The 12,519-nt window shown below is 40.4% G+C and overlaps 1 pseudogene; it reads right to left on the bottom strand.

Annotated features, from left to right (window-relative positions):
* Positions 1–10,881: 10,881 nt before the first annotated feature.
* Positions 10,882–11,996, bottom strand: LOC136338349 (bifunctional methylenetetrahydrofolate dehydrogenase/cyclohydrolase, mitochondrial pseudogene; annotated as a pseudogene).
* Positions 11,997–12,519: the final 523 nt, after the last annotated feature.

Below are 12,519 nucleotides of genomic sequence, written 5' to 3'. Positions count from 1 at the left end.
TTTTCAGGTAGGAGGCCTTCCTTGATGTCTCCTGCAAACTTCCCCTCACTTTGGTCTCAGAACTGTGCCACATGAAGCTCACTTTTAATGAGGGTGCAAAAGTAAGGGTTTTTAGTTGGGCACTTGGCTACCCCAAATGAATGGAATAAGGAGGAATGACTGTCGGGTAAAATCTAACAAAGTCTACCACAGAAAGAACCAAGGCAAGAAGAAAAATGAAGGGAGAAAATAACAAAAAAACAGTAGAAATCAATGACATGGAAAGCAAGCTATAATGAGGATTATTGAAACCAAACTGGAAGGTGAATTTTTGAAATGACTCATAACAGACCCATCTCTAGGAAGACTGACAATATGAGTAAAAACAATGAGCTTCAAAGTAATGCATATAAAGTGACCCAAATGTTTAGAAAAAATAAAACAAGAGATGCTATAATAGATATTAATATCTGTTTCCTCTGGTGGAGAGTCCACATTTTTTTTTAATACTTAGATATTTTCTGCAGTTAAGTTAGTGACCATATATGGCTTTAATAAAGAGAAAAATATTGTCTGAAAGTTGCACATCAAATATTTTTTAAAAATTATTTTTACTATCAGCTTCCAAATCACACAACCTAAAGGTCAAAATTCAAAACAATTGACATTTTCTAATTGTTGGACATCCAGGGATGTTGGCCGTGTCACGGAATCGATAGATGTCAGGGAGTCAGTAGCTCCTCCCTTGCCTGGAGGAGCTGCCTCTGTAGGGGAACACTGCGCCTCTTCTAAGAAACAGTTTAGAGAAGGAGCACCATTTGTTTCAAACGTCTGGTGAGCAGCTTGTTGATAAGTAGCATGGAGGAGGGTAGCCTGAAGTTCTGTTTCTTTTAAACTTCTACATTTTTCAGAAATTTTCTTCTCTCTGAAAATTTTTAGGCTGATGAAGTCTTGGGAAAAAGCAAAAGAAAAAATGTAGCAGATTATGTCCTAGCTGATGGGCTCTTGGCAGATTTCTCTGTATCCCTCTGGGCTGCATTGTAAAAGGAGGCTTGAATTTACAAATGAAAACATGGGATCACAGCAAACGACAGCTCCTTAGTAGTATAAGCACCAACTTTGATGTCCACTGGCTGGGATTTCCAGGGTCACCTCTCTGTGTGACCCTGGGTACTTCTGAAATGTAGAGTGAGATGTTCCATAGGTTCAACTGATATTACATGAGAAAATATATGTAAAGTTGCTTAGCACCATCCCTGAGCATAAAAGACACACAAAAATGTTAATACATATTTTGTAATCCTTATTTAGAGAGGTTAGTATCTTGGAAAAGAGGGAAGAAACATATGGGTAGAAGCTAGGCCCAGAGGTAGCTCAGAACTGTAGAACCTCATACTGCTGCCAGAGATGGTCCCACAGGCATAGGCAGGATGCAGAGCCACCAGCCCAAAGCCTCCTTTCTTCAGGATATTTTCTGAAACATCATTTAATAATATAATTTAATACATTGTCATTAAAATCAATACATAAATCTGTGATGATTATAGAAGTGAATGGCAATCACCAGATTTGTGTGGTGCTTAACCTGCAAAACCGTAGAGGGCAGGTGGTCCCGAACTACGTAAAGATGACTCTACCCTTGTTTCCGTCGCTTCTTAAGTTGCCGCCATCTTGTATTTCATGTTTTCTGGTGGGCCCCTTTAAATTCTTCGAAGGCAGGTTACATATGTAAATACATCACTATATTGACATGAGGATGTTTGTAACTCAGGCCACACTAAAAGGCAAAGAGTCAAAACTAAATAAAGGACAGTTTGGTCAGTGTTCCCCTCCCTTCTGTACTACTTCAGCCTGCTGGGAACTACCAGTGTCGCATGGAAAAAACTTACTCAAGACATAAACTGATGTAAAGAGAGAAAGGGGGAGGCCTGCCAAGGGAGTCAAAGAGTGACCTCCTGAATCTCTGTCTCCCTCAGCTTTCATTATCAGAAGCAGAACAGAGGTAACAAGATTACAAGGGAGGGAGATCAGGTGATAAAGGGAAAGAATGACTAAATGAGACTCAGAGACATGGACAAGAGTGTGGGGGTTATGGGGTGGGGGGGAGGAGAAGGAGGGGGTTGTGGGAGGGGAGGGGCACAAAGAAAACCAGTTAGAAGGTGACGGAAGACAACTGGACTTTGGGTGATGGGAATGCAGCATAATCAAATGTCAAAATAACCTAGAGATGTTTTCTCTGAACATGTGTACCCTGATTTATCAATGTCACCCCATTAAAATTAATTTAAAAAAAAGACTTTTTGCTGAGGTGGCGAAAGGGCTAATTTTTCTTTTGCTAATTAACAAGCACAAAGGAAGGGGCAATCCAGAATCTCTAGGCTAATTTTCTTAAAGCACCTTTTTTTTTTTTTTTTTTTTTTTGTATTTTTCTGAAGCTGGAAATGGGAAGAGACAGTCAGACAGACTCCCGCATGCGCCCGACCGGGATCCACCCGGCACACCCACCAGGGGCGATGCTATGCCCACCAGGGGGTGATGCTCTGCCCCTCCAGGGCACTGGTCTGCCACCACCAGAGCCACTCTAGCACCTGGGGCAGAGGCCAAGGAGCCATCCCCAGCGCCCGGGCCATCTTTGCTCCAATGGAGCCTTGGCTGCGGGAGGGGAAGAGAGAGACAGAGCGGAAGGAGGAGGGGGGGGTGGAGAAGCAAATGGGCGCTTCTCCTATGTGCCCTGGCCGGGAATCGAACCCGGGTCCCCTGCACGCCAGGCCGACGCTCTACCGCTGAGCCAACCAGCCAGGGCTAGGCTAATTTTCTAAAGCCCACTCACACGCATTCCTTTGTGTCTGCACAAAGCTCACTCACTCACACAGCTTCTTGGTGTTTGCATCCAAGAGACATTCACTGTGGGACAGCTGTGTTAGGCTTGCTCGGGGGGTTACCGCTGCAAGCCCTTTGCCTGATTGGTATGTGAGTGTGTGGCAGCACCACGTGCGTGCGTATGGCCTGTATAAGGCTGTGGGTGGTGGTGGTTGCGCTCAGGAGGATTGTAGATGGGGGATTGCCTGTCTACCACAGTGAGGGGCCGTTCTTGTTGTTTGTGTGCCTGAAAAGAGGTTTTCCCCTGCCTGTGAGCTTGTCCACCGTTGTGAGACTTTATTAAATGGCACGGCCCCAACGCTTTCCAGTTCCGCAGTTTCTCTACCGTCTGCCTGCATCCAACGTGGACATGCCTGGCCTTAGCCACCGGCATTACATTCACTAAGGCCTTTTTATTAAATTTTAATTTATTATGATTGCATGGATTCAAGTGTCCTACTGAATATAACTCCCTCACCCCACTGCTGTGTCCCTCTTTATATCACTTTTACCCCCCTCCCCCTAACTCCCTCCCTCCTTCCCTGTAGGATTTGCTGTCCTGTTTTCTATATCTCTGTTATGTATATATAATTTCACTAATCCTTTTACCTTCTCTGATCCCATCCCCTCATCCTCCTTCCCTCTGCTGTCCATATAGTTCCTGTGACCCTGCCTCTGCTTCAATTCCATTCCTAAATTCACTTTGTTCATTAGATTCCACATATATGTGAGATTGTTGGGCAGATAAAATATATTATGCTCACTTTGTTAAAGATGGTGCTGCCCACATGGAAGCCATTGCCCAGGTGATATTAATGTGTGTTGGGGGGGGGGGGGCTGTGGGCAGGCAGGATCCTTGTAGCCTTGGGCTTGGTTTTAGGACTAAGCCTTTCCCACCCTTTTTGATGTGGGGTGGTGCAATCCCATCGTGCCCCAGATAAGTGACTTTGTATTAGAGATGTCCCTATTTTGTATATTGGATTAAAGTTTTTGATTTCTGCACTATAAAATGGGGGCAGACTGGGAGCTTGCTCTCTTGGTTCCTGAAATTAGCATTAGAGCAGAGAGCAGGTTGGAGAGCACAGTAAGGCCATGTGGAGGAGAGCAGAGGCAGCCAAGATGGTGGAGTGCTGAAAGAGAAGCCAGTTAGTGCAGAGTTTGCATAGAGAGAAGGAGATGGGAAACAAAGGAGAATGAGGCTAATGAGCTAGAAACCTTTGATTCTAGGAAACTTGGATAATTCAGTAGCTTTGTGAGTGCTAAATAAGTGGGTTTTGGAGCCCAGTATGTGTTTTTACTTGCCTGCTGGGTGCAAGCTAGGATTAAAGATGATGGCCCACCAGTTTTTGGCTCCGTTGTTTCTTTACCTACTGTCCGAATCCAATGCAAACCTGCATGGGCCAGGCTGCTGTGATGGTGGCCGTGCCTACTGGCTTTACAGAGATCATATGATATTTTTCTTTCTCTGTCTGACTTATTTCACTTGCATAATAATCTCCAGGTTCATCCATGCTGTTGCAAAAGGTAAGATATCCTTTTTCACAGCCACAAAGTATTCCACTGCTTTTTAATCAACTCATCCACTGACAGACACTTGGGCTGTTTTCAGATCTTGGCTTCAATAAACATGGGGTTGCATATCTTCTTTTGAATCAGTGATTTAGTATTCTTAGGATATATTCCTAAAAGTGGGATAGCTGGGTCAAAAGGCAGTTCCATTTTTAATTTTTTGAGGAAACCCCATACAGTTCTCCATAGTGGCTGCACCAGTCTGCATTACCACCAGCAGTGCAGGAGGGTTCCCTTTTCTTTACATCCTTGCCAGGACTTATTTATTGTTTTGTTAATGAGTGCCATTCTGAAAGGTGTGAGGTGATCTCATTGTGGTTTTAATTTGCATTTCTCTGATGATTAATGATGTTGAACATTTTTTCATATGCCTATTGGCCATTTGTCCTCTTTGGAGAAGTGTCTTTTCAGTTCTTTTGCCCATTTTTTAAATTGGATTGTTTACCTTCCTGATGTTGAGTTTTAGAAGTTCTTTATAAATTTTGGTTATTGGCCACCATCACAGCTGCCTGGCCCATGCAGGTTCGCATTAGATTTGGACAGACGGTAATGAAACAACAGAGCCAAGAACTGATGGGCCATCATCTTTAATCCTAGCTTGCACCCAGTGGGCAAGTAAAAACACACAATGGGCTCCAAAACCCACTCATTCAGTGCTCACAAAGCTACTGACTTATTCGAGTTTTCCTAGGATCAAAAGTTTCTAGGGCCCTGGCTGGTTGGCTCAGCAGTAGAGCATCGGCCTGGCGTGTGGGGGACCCGGGTTCGATTCCCGGCCAGGGCACATAGGAGAGGCACCCATTTGCTTCTCCACCCCCCCTCTCCTTCCGCTTTGTCTCTCTCTTCCCCTCCCGCAGCCAAGGCTCCATTGGAGCAAAGATGGCCTGGGCGCTGGGGATGGCTCCTTGGCCTCTGCCCCAGGCGCTAGAGTGGCTCTGGTCGTGGCAGAGTGACGCCCCGGAGGGGTAGAACATTGCCCCCTGGTGGGCAGAGTGTCGCCCCTGGTGGGCGTGCCGGGTGGATCCCGGTTGGGCACATGTGGGAGTCTGTCTGACTGTCTATCCCTGTTTCCAGCTTCAGAAAAATAAGAAAACAAAAAAAAAAGTTTCTAGCTCACCAGACTTATTCACCTCTGTTCCCCATCTCCTTCTCTCAGCACTCCACCATCTTGGCTGCTTCTCCTGGCCTCCTCCACATGGCCTTTTTCTGACCTGCTTTCTCTGCTCTCTCCTCTAATGCTAATCTCAGGAACCAAGAGAGAGCAAGCTCCTAGTCTGCCCCACTTTATAGTGTAGATTCAAAACTTTTAATCCAATATACAAACAAGGAAGTCTCTGATACAAAGTTACTTATCTGAGGCATAATGGGATTCCTCATGAGAGTGTACCACCCTACATCAAAAAAGGTGGGAAAGGCTTAGTCCTAAAACCAAGCCCCAGGCTACAAGGATCCTGCCTGCCCACAGCCTGCCCCCAACACACATTAATACAATCACACCCATCCAAAGCAAGAAGGGCAATTAATATTATCACCTGGGCGACGGGCTTCCACGTGGGTAGTGCTATCTTTAACAAAGTGAGCATAATATATTTTATCTGCCCAACAACCCCTTATTAGATGTATTGGCTGTATGTTCTCCCATTGTGTGGGTTGTCTTTTTATTTTGTTCATATTGTCTTTAGCTGTGCAAAAGCTTTTTAGTTTCATAGAGTCCCATTTGTTCATCCTGTCCTTTATTTCATTTGCCCGTGGAGATAAATCAGTGAAAATGTTGCTACAAGAGATATTGGAGAGTTTACTGTCAATATTTTCTTCCAAGATGTTTATGGTTTCATGACTTACATTTAAGTCTTTTATCCATTTTGAGTTTATTTTTGTGAATGGTCTAAGTTGGTGGTTTAGTTTTATTTTTGCATGTACTTGTTCAATTTTTTCAACACCATTTATTAAAAAGACGGTCTTTACTCCATTGTATGCCCTTACCTCCTTTGTCAAATATCAATTGACCATAAAAGTGTGGGTTTATTTCTGGGCTGTCTGTTCTGTTCCATTGATTTTTATGCCTGTTCTTATGCCAGTACCAAGCTGTTTTGAGTACAATGGTATTGTAATATAACTTGATATCAGGAAGTACGATATTTCCCACTTTATTCTTCCTTTTCAAGATTGCTGAGGCTATTTGTGTTCTTTTCTGGTTCTGTATAAATTTTTGGAATATTTGTTCTATATCTTTGAAGTATGACATTGGTATTTTAATAGAACTTGCATTGAATTTATAAATTGCTTTGGGTAATATAGACATTTTAATGATGTTTATTCTTCCTATCCATGAACACGGTATATGCTTCCACTTGTTTGTATCTTCCTTGATTCTTTCATCAATGTTTTATAATTTTCTGAGTATAAGTCTTTTACCTCCTTGATTAAATTGACTCCTAGGTACTTTATTTATTTTTGTTGCAATAGTGAAGGGGATTGTTTCCTTAATTTCTCTTTCAGACAGCTTATTGTTGGTGTATAAAAATGCCACTGATATCTGAATATTAATTTTATATCCTGCCATCTTGCCAAATTCATTGATCAGGTCTAGTAGTTTTTTGAGATTTTAGGATTTTCTATGTACAGTATCATGTCATCAGCAAATAGTGATAGTTTCACTTCTTCTTTTCCAATTTGGATGCCTTTTATTTCTTCTTCTTGTTTGATTTCTGTGGCTAGGACTTCCAGAACTATGTCAAATTAGAGTGGTGAAAAGGAGCACTCCTGCCTTGTTCTTGATCTTAAGGGGAGTACTTTTCATTTTTGCCCATTGCGTATGATATCGTCTGTGGGTTTGTCATAGATGGCCATTATCATGTTGAAATATGTTCCCTATATTCTCACTTTGTTGAGAGTTTTGATCATAAATCAGTGCTGGGTTTTATCAAATGCTTTTTCTGCATTTGTTGATATTATGTGATTTTTCTCCTTCCTGATGCATCACATTGATTGATTTGCAAATAGTGTACCAGCCTTGCCTCCCCAGAATAAATCTCACTTGATCATGATATATGATTTTTTTTATGTATTGCTGGATCCAGTTTGCTAATATTTTGTTGAAAATTTTAGCATCTAAGTTCATCAGGAATATTGGCCTATAGTTTTCTGTCTTTGTACTGTCTTTTCCTGGTTTTGGAATGAGGATTATGCTTGCCTCATAAAAGGAGCTTGGAAGTTTTCCCTCCTCTTGAATTTTTTGAAATAGCTTGAGAAGGATAGGTATTAGTTCTTTTTTGAATATTTGGTAAAATTTTCCTGTGAAGCCATCTGGTCCAGGACTTTTGTTTGCTAGGAGTTTTTTGATAACTGTTCCTATCTCATTTATTGTAATCAGTCTGTTTAGGTTTCTGATTCTTCCAGATTGAGTTTTGGAAGATTATATGTTTCTAGGAATTTATCCATTTCACCTCGCTTGTCCAATTTTTTGGCATACAGATCTTCATAGTATTTTCTTACAATCCTTTGTATTTCTGCAGTGTCAGTTGTTACTTCTCCACTTTCATTTCTATTTTTTTTTGAGTCCTCTCTCTTTTTTTCTTGACGAAATCTGGTTAAGATTTATAAATCTTGTTTACCTTTTCAAAGAACCAGCTGTTGGTTTTATTGATTTTCTGTATTTTTTTTTTCATCCTCTATGTCATTTATTTCCACTCCAATTTTTATTATTTTCTTCCTTGTAGTTCTTCTGGGCTTTATTTGTTGTTCTTTTTCCAGTTCTTATAGATGTAGGGTTAAATTGTTTATTTGAGCTTTTTTTTGCTTCTTAAGGTATGGCTGTAATGCTATAAACTTTTCTCTCAGGACTGCTTTTGCTGTGTCACATAAGTTTTGAATTGTTATATGTTCATTTTCATTTGTTTCAAGGAAGTTTTTGATTTCTTCCTTGATCTCATTGTTAACCCATTTGTTATTTAATATTATTTAGCTCCAAGTGTTTTTTAGCCTCCAAGTGTTTGAATGTTTTTCAGTTTTTCTATTGTAGTTGATTTCTAGTTTTATGCCATTGTGGTCAGAGAAGATGCTTGATATGATTTCAATCTTCTTAAATTTATTGAGACTTGTTTTGTGTCCTAACATGTAGTCTATCCTAGAGAATGTACCGTGAGCACTTGAAAAGAATGTATATTCTACTTCTTTAGGGTGAATGAAAGGTTCTGAAGATATCTATTAAATTCAGTTGATCTAGTGTGTTATTTAAGGCCATTGTTTCTTTGTTAATTTTCTTTCTTGAGGATCTATACATTGATGTTTGTGGAGTATTAAAATTTCCTACTATTATAATATTGCCATTGATCTCACCCTTTATATTCATCAAAATCTGCTTTATATATTTAAGTGCTCCCATACTAAGTGCATAGATATTTACAATGGTTATATCCCCTTGTTGGATTGATCCCTTTATCATTATGTGGTAACTCTTTTCTTTTTTTTTTTTTTTTTTTTTTTTTTGTATTTTTCTGAGATTAGAAGTGGGTAGGCAGTCAGACAGACTCCCACATGCACCTGACCAGGATCCATCTGGCATGCCCACTAGGGGGCAATGCTCTGCCCATCTGGGGCTGAAGCCATTCTAGCACCTGAGGTGGAGGCCATAGAGCTGTCCTCAGTGCCCAGACCAACTCTACTCCAATGGAGCCTTGACTACAGTTGGGGAAGACAGAGATAGAGAGGAAGGAGAGAGGGAAGGATGGAGAAGCAGAAGGGTGCTTCTCCTGTGTGCCCTGACCAGGAATTAAACCCGGGACTTCCATAGGCTGGGCCGACGCTCTACTGCTGAGCCAACTGTCCAGGGCCTATGTGGTGACCTTCTTTATCCTTTATTATAGCCTTTGTTTTAAAGGTTATTTTTTCAGATATAAGTGTTGCTACCACAGATTTTTTTTCCATTTCCATTTGTGTGAACTATTTTTTTCCATCCCTTCACTTTCAGTCTATGTGTATCTTTTGTTCTGAGGTGTGTCTCTTGTAGACAGCATATGTATGGGTTCTGTTTTTTTTATCCATGCAGCTACCCTATGTTTTTTTATTGGAGCATTTAATCCATGTACATTTAAGGTTATTACTGATATGTAGTTGTTTATTGCCATTTTATTCTTTAAATCAACAATCCTCTTTTTCTCAATTGTTTTTTCTTTTGCTTTTTTTACAACAGGCTTCTTAACATTTTTTTCAGTGCTGGTTTGGTTACAATGAATTCTTTGAGTTTTTTTTTTGTTTTTTTGTTTTGTGTGTGTGTGTGTGTGTGTGTGTGTGTGTGTCTGGGGAGCTTTTTATTTCTCCTTCGATTTCAAACAATAGCCTTACTAGATAAAGAAGTCTTGGTTGTAGGTTCTTGTGTTACATCACCTTAAATATTTCTTGCCAATCCCTTCTGACCATTAAGTGTTTCTGTTGAGAAGTCAGATGTCATTCTTATGGGAGCTCCTCTGTAGGTAATTAACTGATTTTCTCTTGTAGCTTTTAGTATTCTTTCTTTGTCTCTTAACTTTGGCACTTTATATATTTTTAAAAAAAATTAAAATACATACCAGTCAGAAGTGTTTTATTTTAAAAAATCCTTAATCAGAAAGTCTGATTAAATTAAATATTAATGCAGCTCTCAGAAACCTACTGGGGAAAGCCAATAGGTACATCAGAAAGAAGCAGGCAGCTGCTGACAATTCTTTGGTGGAAAAGTAAGTGGCATACTTAAACAAGCTGCCCTAATAATGATCAAGCCCAAGTTTCATTTTTCAAAAATAGGTTTCAAGATCTCATACAGACACCCCGATAGTACAAACATTTAAGAATGAAGTTTAAGGATATAGGAAAGACCAAATATGACAATACACATGAATTATTTATAAAATAAGCCTTTTTATCCCAGAAAACTAAAATGGGGAGACCTCATGAATGGTAACACACATAAAACAGGGCTAACAGCACATGGAACAACCGCAGACATTTCCCCAATGACTAAGATATAAAATGACAGGATGCTTTTTACGTGTAGCTTTTCTTCTGGTTATCAGTCAGTATGTATAAAATTAGGGTAAATTTTTCTACTCAATTACTAGTACTTCTTCCTTTTAACCTTTACCCTAGTTTTCTCTAGCAACATTTTTCCTTTGGTTTGACCATTTGAACTCAAAGGTTTGGAACCTAAAGTGAGTAGCAACTTTTATTGGAGTAGCACTTGGGAAATGCAATCCTAGAAAAGGTAAATTGTAGCTGAAGTGGTCTGACAAAGTTAAGCAGCCATTCTCAATGTGACAATGTTCCCATGGTAATCACTAGGTTTATGGCTTCACTTATGGCTAGGTCACATGACCTAGCATGATAATGGGGTGCTCCCTGGTGAGATACTGCAGAGTTATGTGCCCTAAAACCCACTATCTAAGCTCTCAATAATTATAAAGCATCGTTTAAAACCAATTCAGTAGAATAAATAAAAATATTGCATTTCTATTGGCCTGTTTTGCCTCTTGAACTGGCCTGGAGTACTATTAATGATAAAGACATATTAATTAGTTGCCACTCCAAGCTCTTTAGACTTCAAGACTTCTCGCTCCTCAAGCCTCAACACTGTTTTTGCAGCAATAATGGTATTCTTCACGAGCATTGCCACTGTCATGGGCCCAACACCCCCAGGGACTGGAGTGATATAACTGGCTTTCTTCTGGACGCCTTCAAAATCCACATCTCCAACCAACTTGAGTTTGGCAGTGATAGGACCCTGAATTCTATTTATTCCCATATCAATGATAGCTGCTCCTTCCTTGATCATATCTGCTGTGATCAAATTTGGGATGCCTGCAGCAGAGATCACAATGTCTGCAAGAATTGTGTGTTTCTTCAGCTGCTCTTTGGGAGTGTACCGATGAGATATTGTAACAGTGGCATCACCTCTGTTCATGCGCCCTGTCTGTGTGTAGTAACATTGCAATGGGCATTCCAACATTTTTTTACCTTCCAGCTACAACCACATTCTTCCCTAGGGTCAAGATGCCAGTTTGCTGAATTATTTCCCACACGCCCCATGGGGTAGCTGGTAACATAGAATACTGGTCCAAACACATTCACCCTACATTAATTATGTGGAAGCTGTCAATATCCTTGTCTGGAGAAACAGCATTGCAGATCTTTCTCTCATCAATGTGCTCTGGAAGAGGCAGTTGAACAAGGAGGCCATCTACATTATTATCATTATTTAGTTTATTGATTAAATTCAACAGTTCTTCCTCTGAAATTGAAGCTGGTTTCACAATTGTCTCACTGTTGATTCCCACATCTGCAGTGGCCCTGGTTTTGTTGAGGACATAGGAGTGACTTGCAGGATTCTCGCCAACCAGAACCACGCTCAGGTATGGCCGTTTGTTGCCCAAAGCCACCCATTCTTCTACCTCCTACTGCACTTCGTCCTTGATCTGCTGGGCAAGCTTCCTTCCAGAAATGACAACAGCTTCATTTTGAACTGCCGAGAAGTGGAGGGGATGATGTTGGAAGCAGTGGTGCTGTGTGGGCCAGAGAAGCTGGGTGGAAAACGTGGACACAAGGAAAGAGGAAGCCATGGCATGCACCGTTGTAGATCAACTTTGGCACTTTAATTATAATATATCTTGGTGTAGGCCTCCTTGAGTTCCTCTTTAATGGAACTCTCTGTGCTTCTTGAACTTATGTGACTTTTCCCTTCATTACCTTAGGAAAGTTTTTAGCTATGAGTTCTTGAAACAAGTTTTCTATCTTTTGTTCATTCTCTTCTCCTTCAGGAACCCCTATAATGCGGATGTTTGTTTCTCTTCATTTTGTCACAGAGCTCTCTTAAATTTTCCTAGACTTTTTGAGCCTCTTTTTTTTTTTTTTTGCTACTCTGCTTCCGTTTATCTTGTCCTCTAAATTGTTTATTTGATCTTTTGCTTCATCCAGACTGCTGTTGATTCCTTCTAGTACAGTCTTCATTTCTGATATTGTATTTGTCATTTATGTCTGTTTCTTTTTTATTATTTTAATGTCCTTTTCAATGCTTTCTATCTCTTTATTTAGGTGCTCATTATGTCCATCTATTGTTGCTCTAAGATCCTTGAGTATCCTAAA

This window comes from Saccopteryx bilineata, chromosome 5 (assembly GCF_036850765.1).
Source record: "Saccopteryx bilineata isolate mSacBil1 chromosome 5, mSacBil1_pri_phased_curated, whole genome shotgun sequence".
Taxonomy (NCBI): Eukaryota; Metazoa; Chordata; class Mammalia; order Chiroptera; family Emballonuridae; genus Saccopteryx; species Saccopteryx bilineata.
Note: the sequence above shows the minus strand (reverse complement) of the source record. Positions and strands in the feature narration are given on the sequence as shown.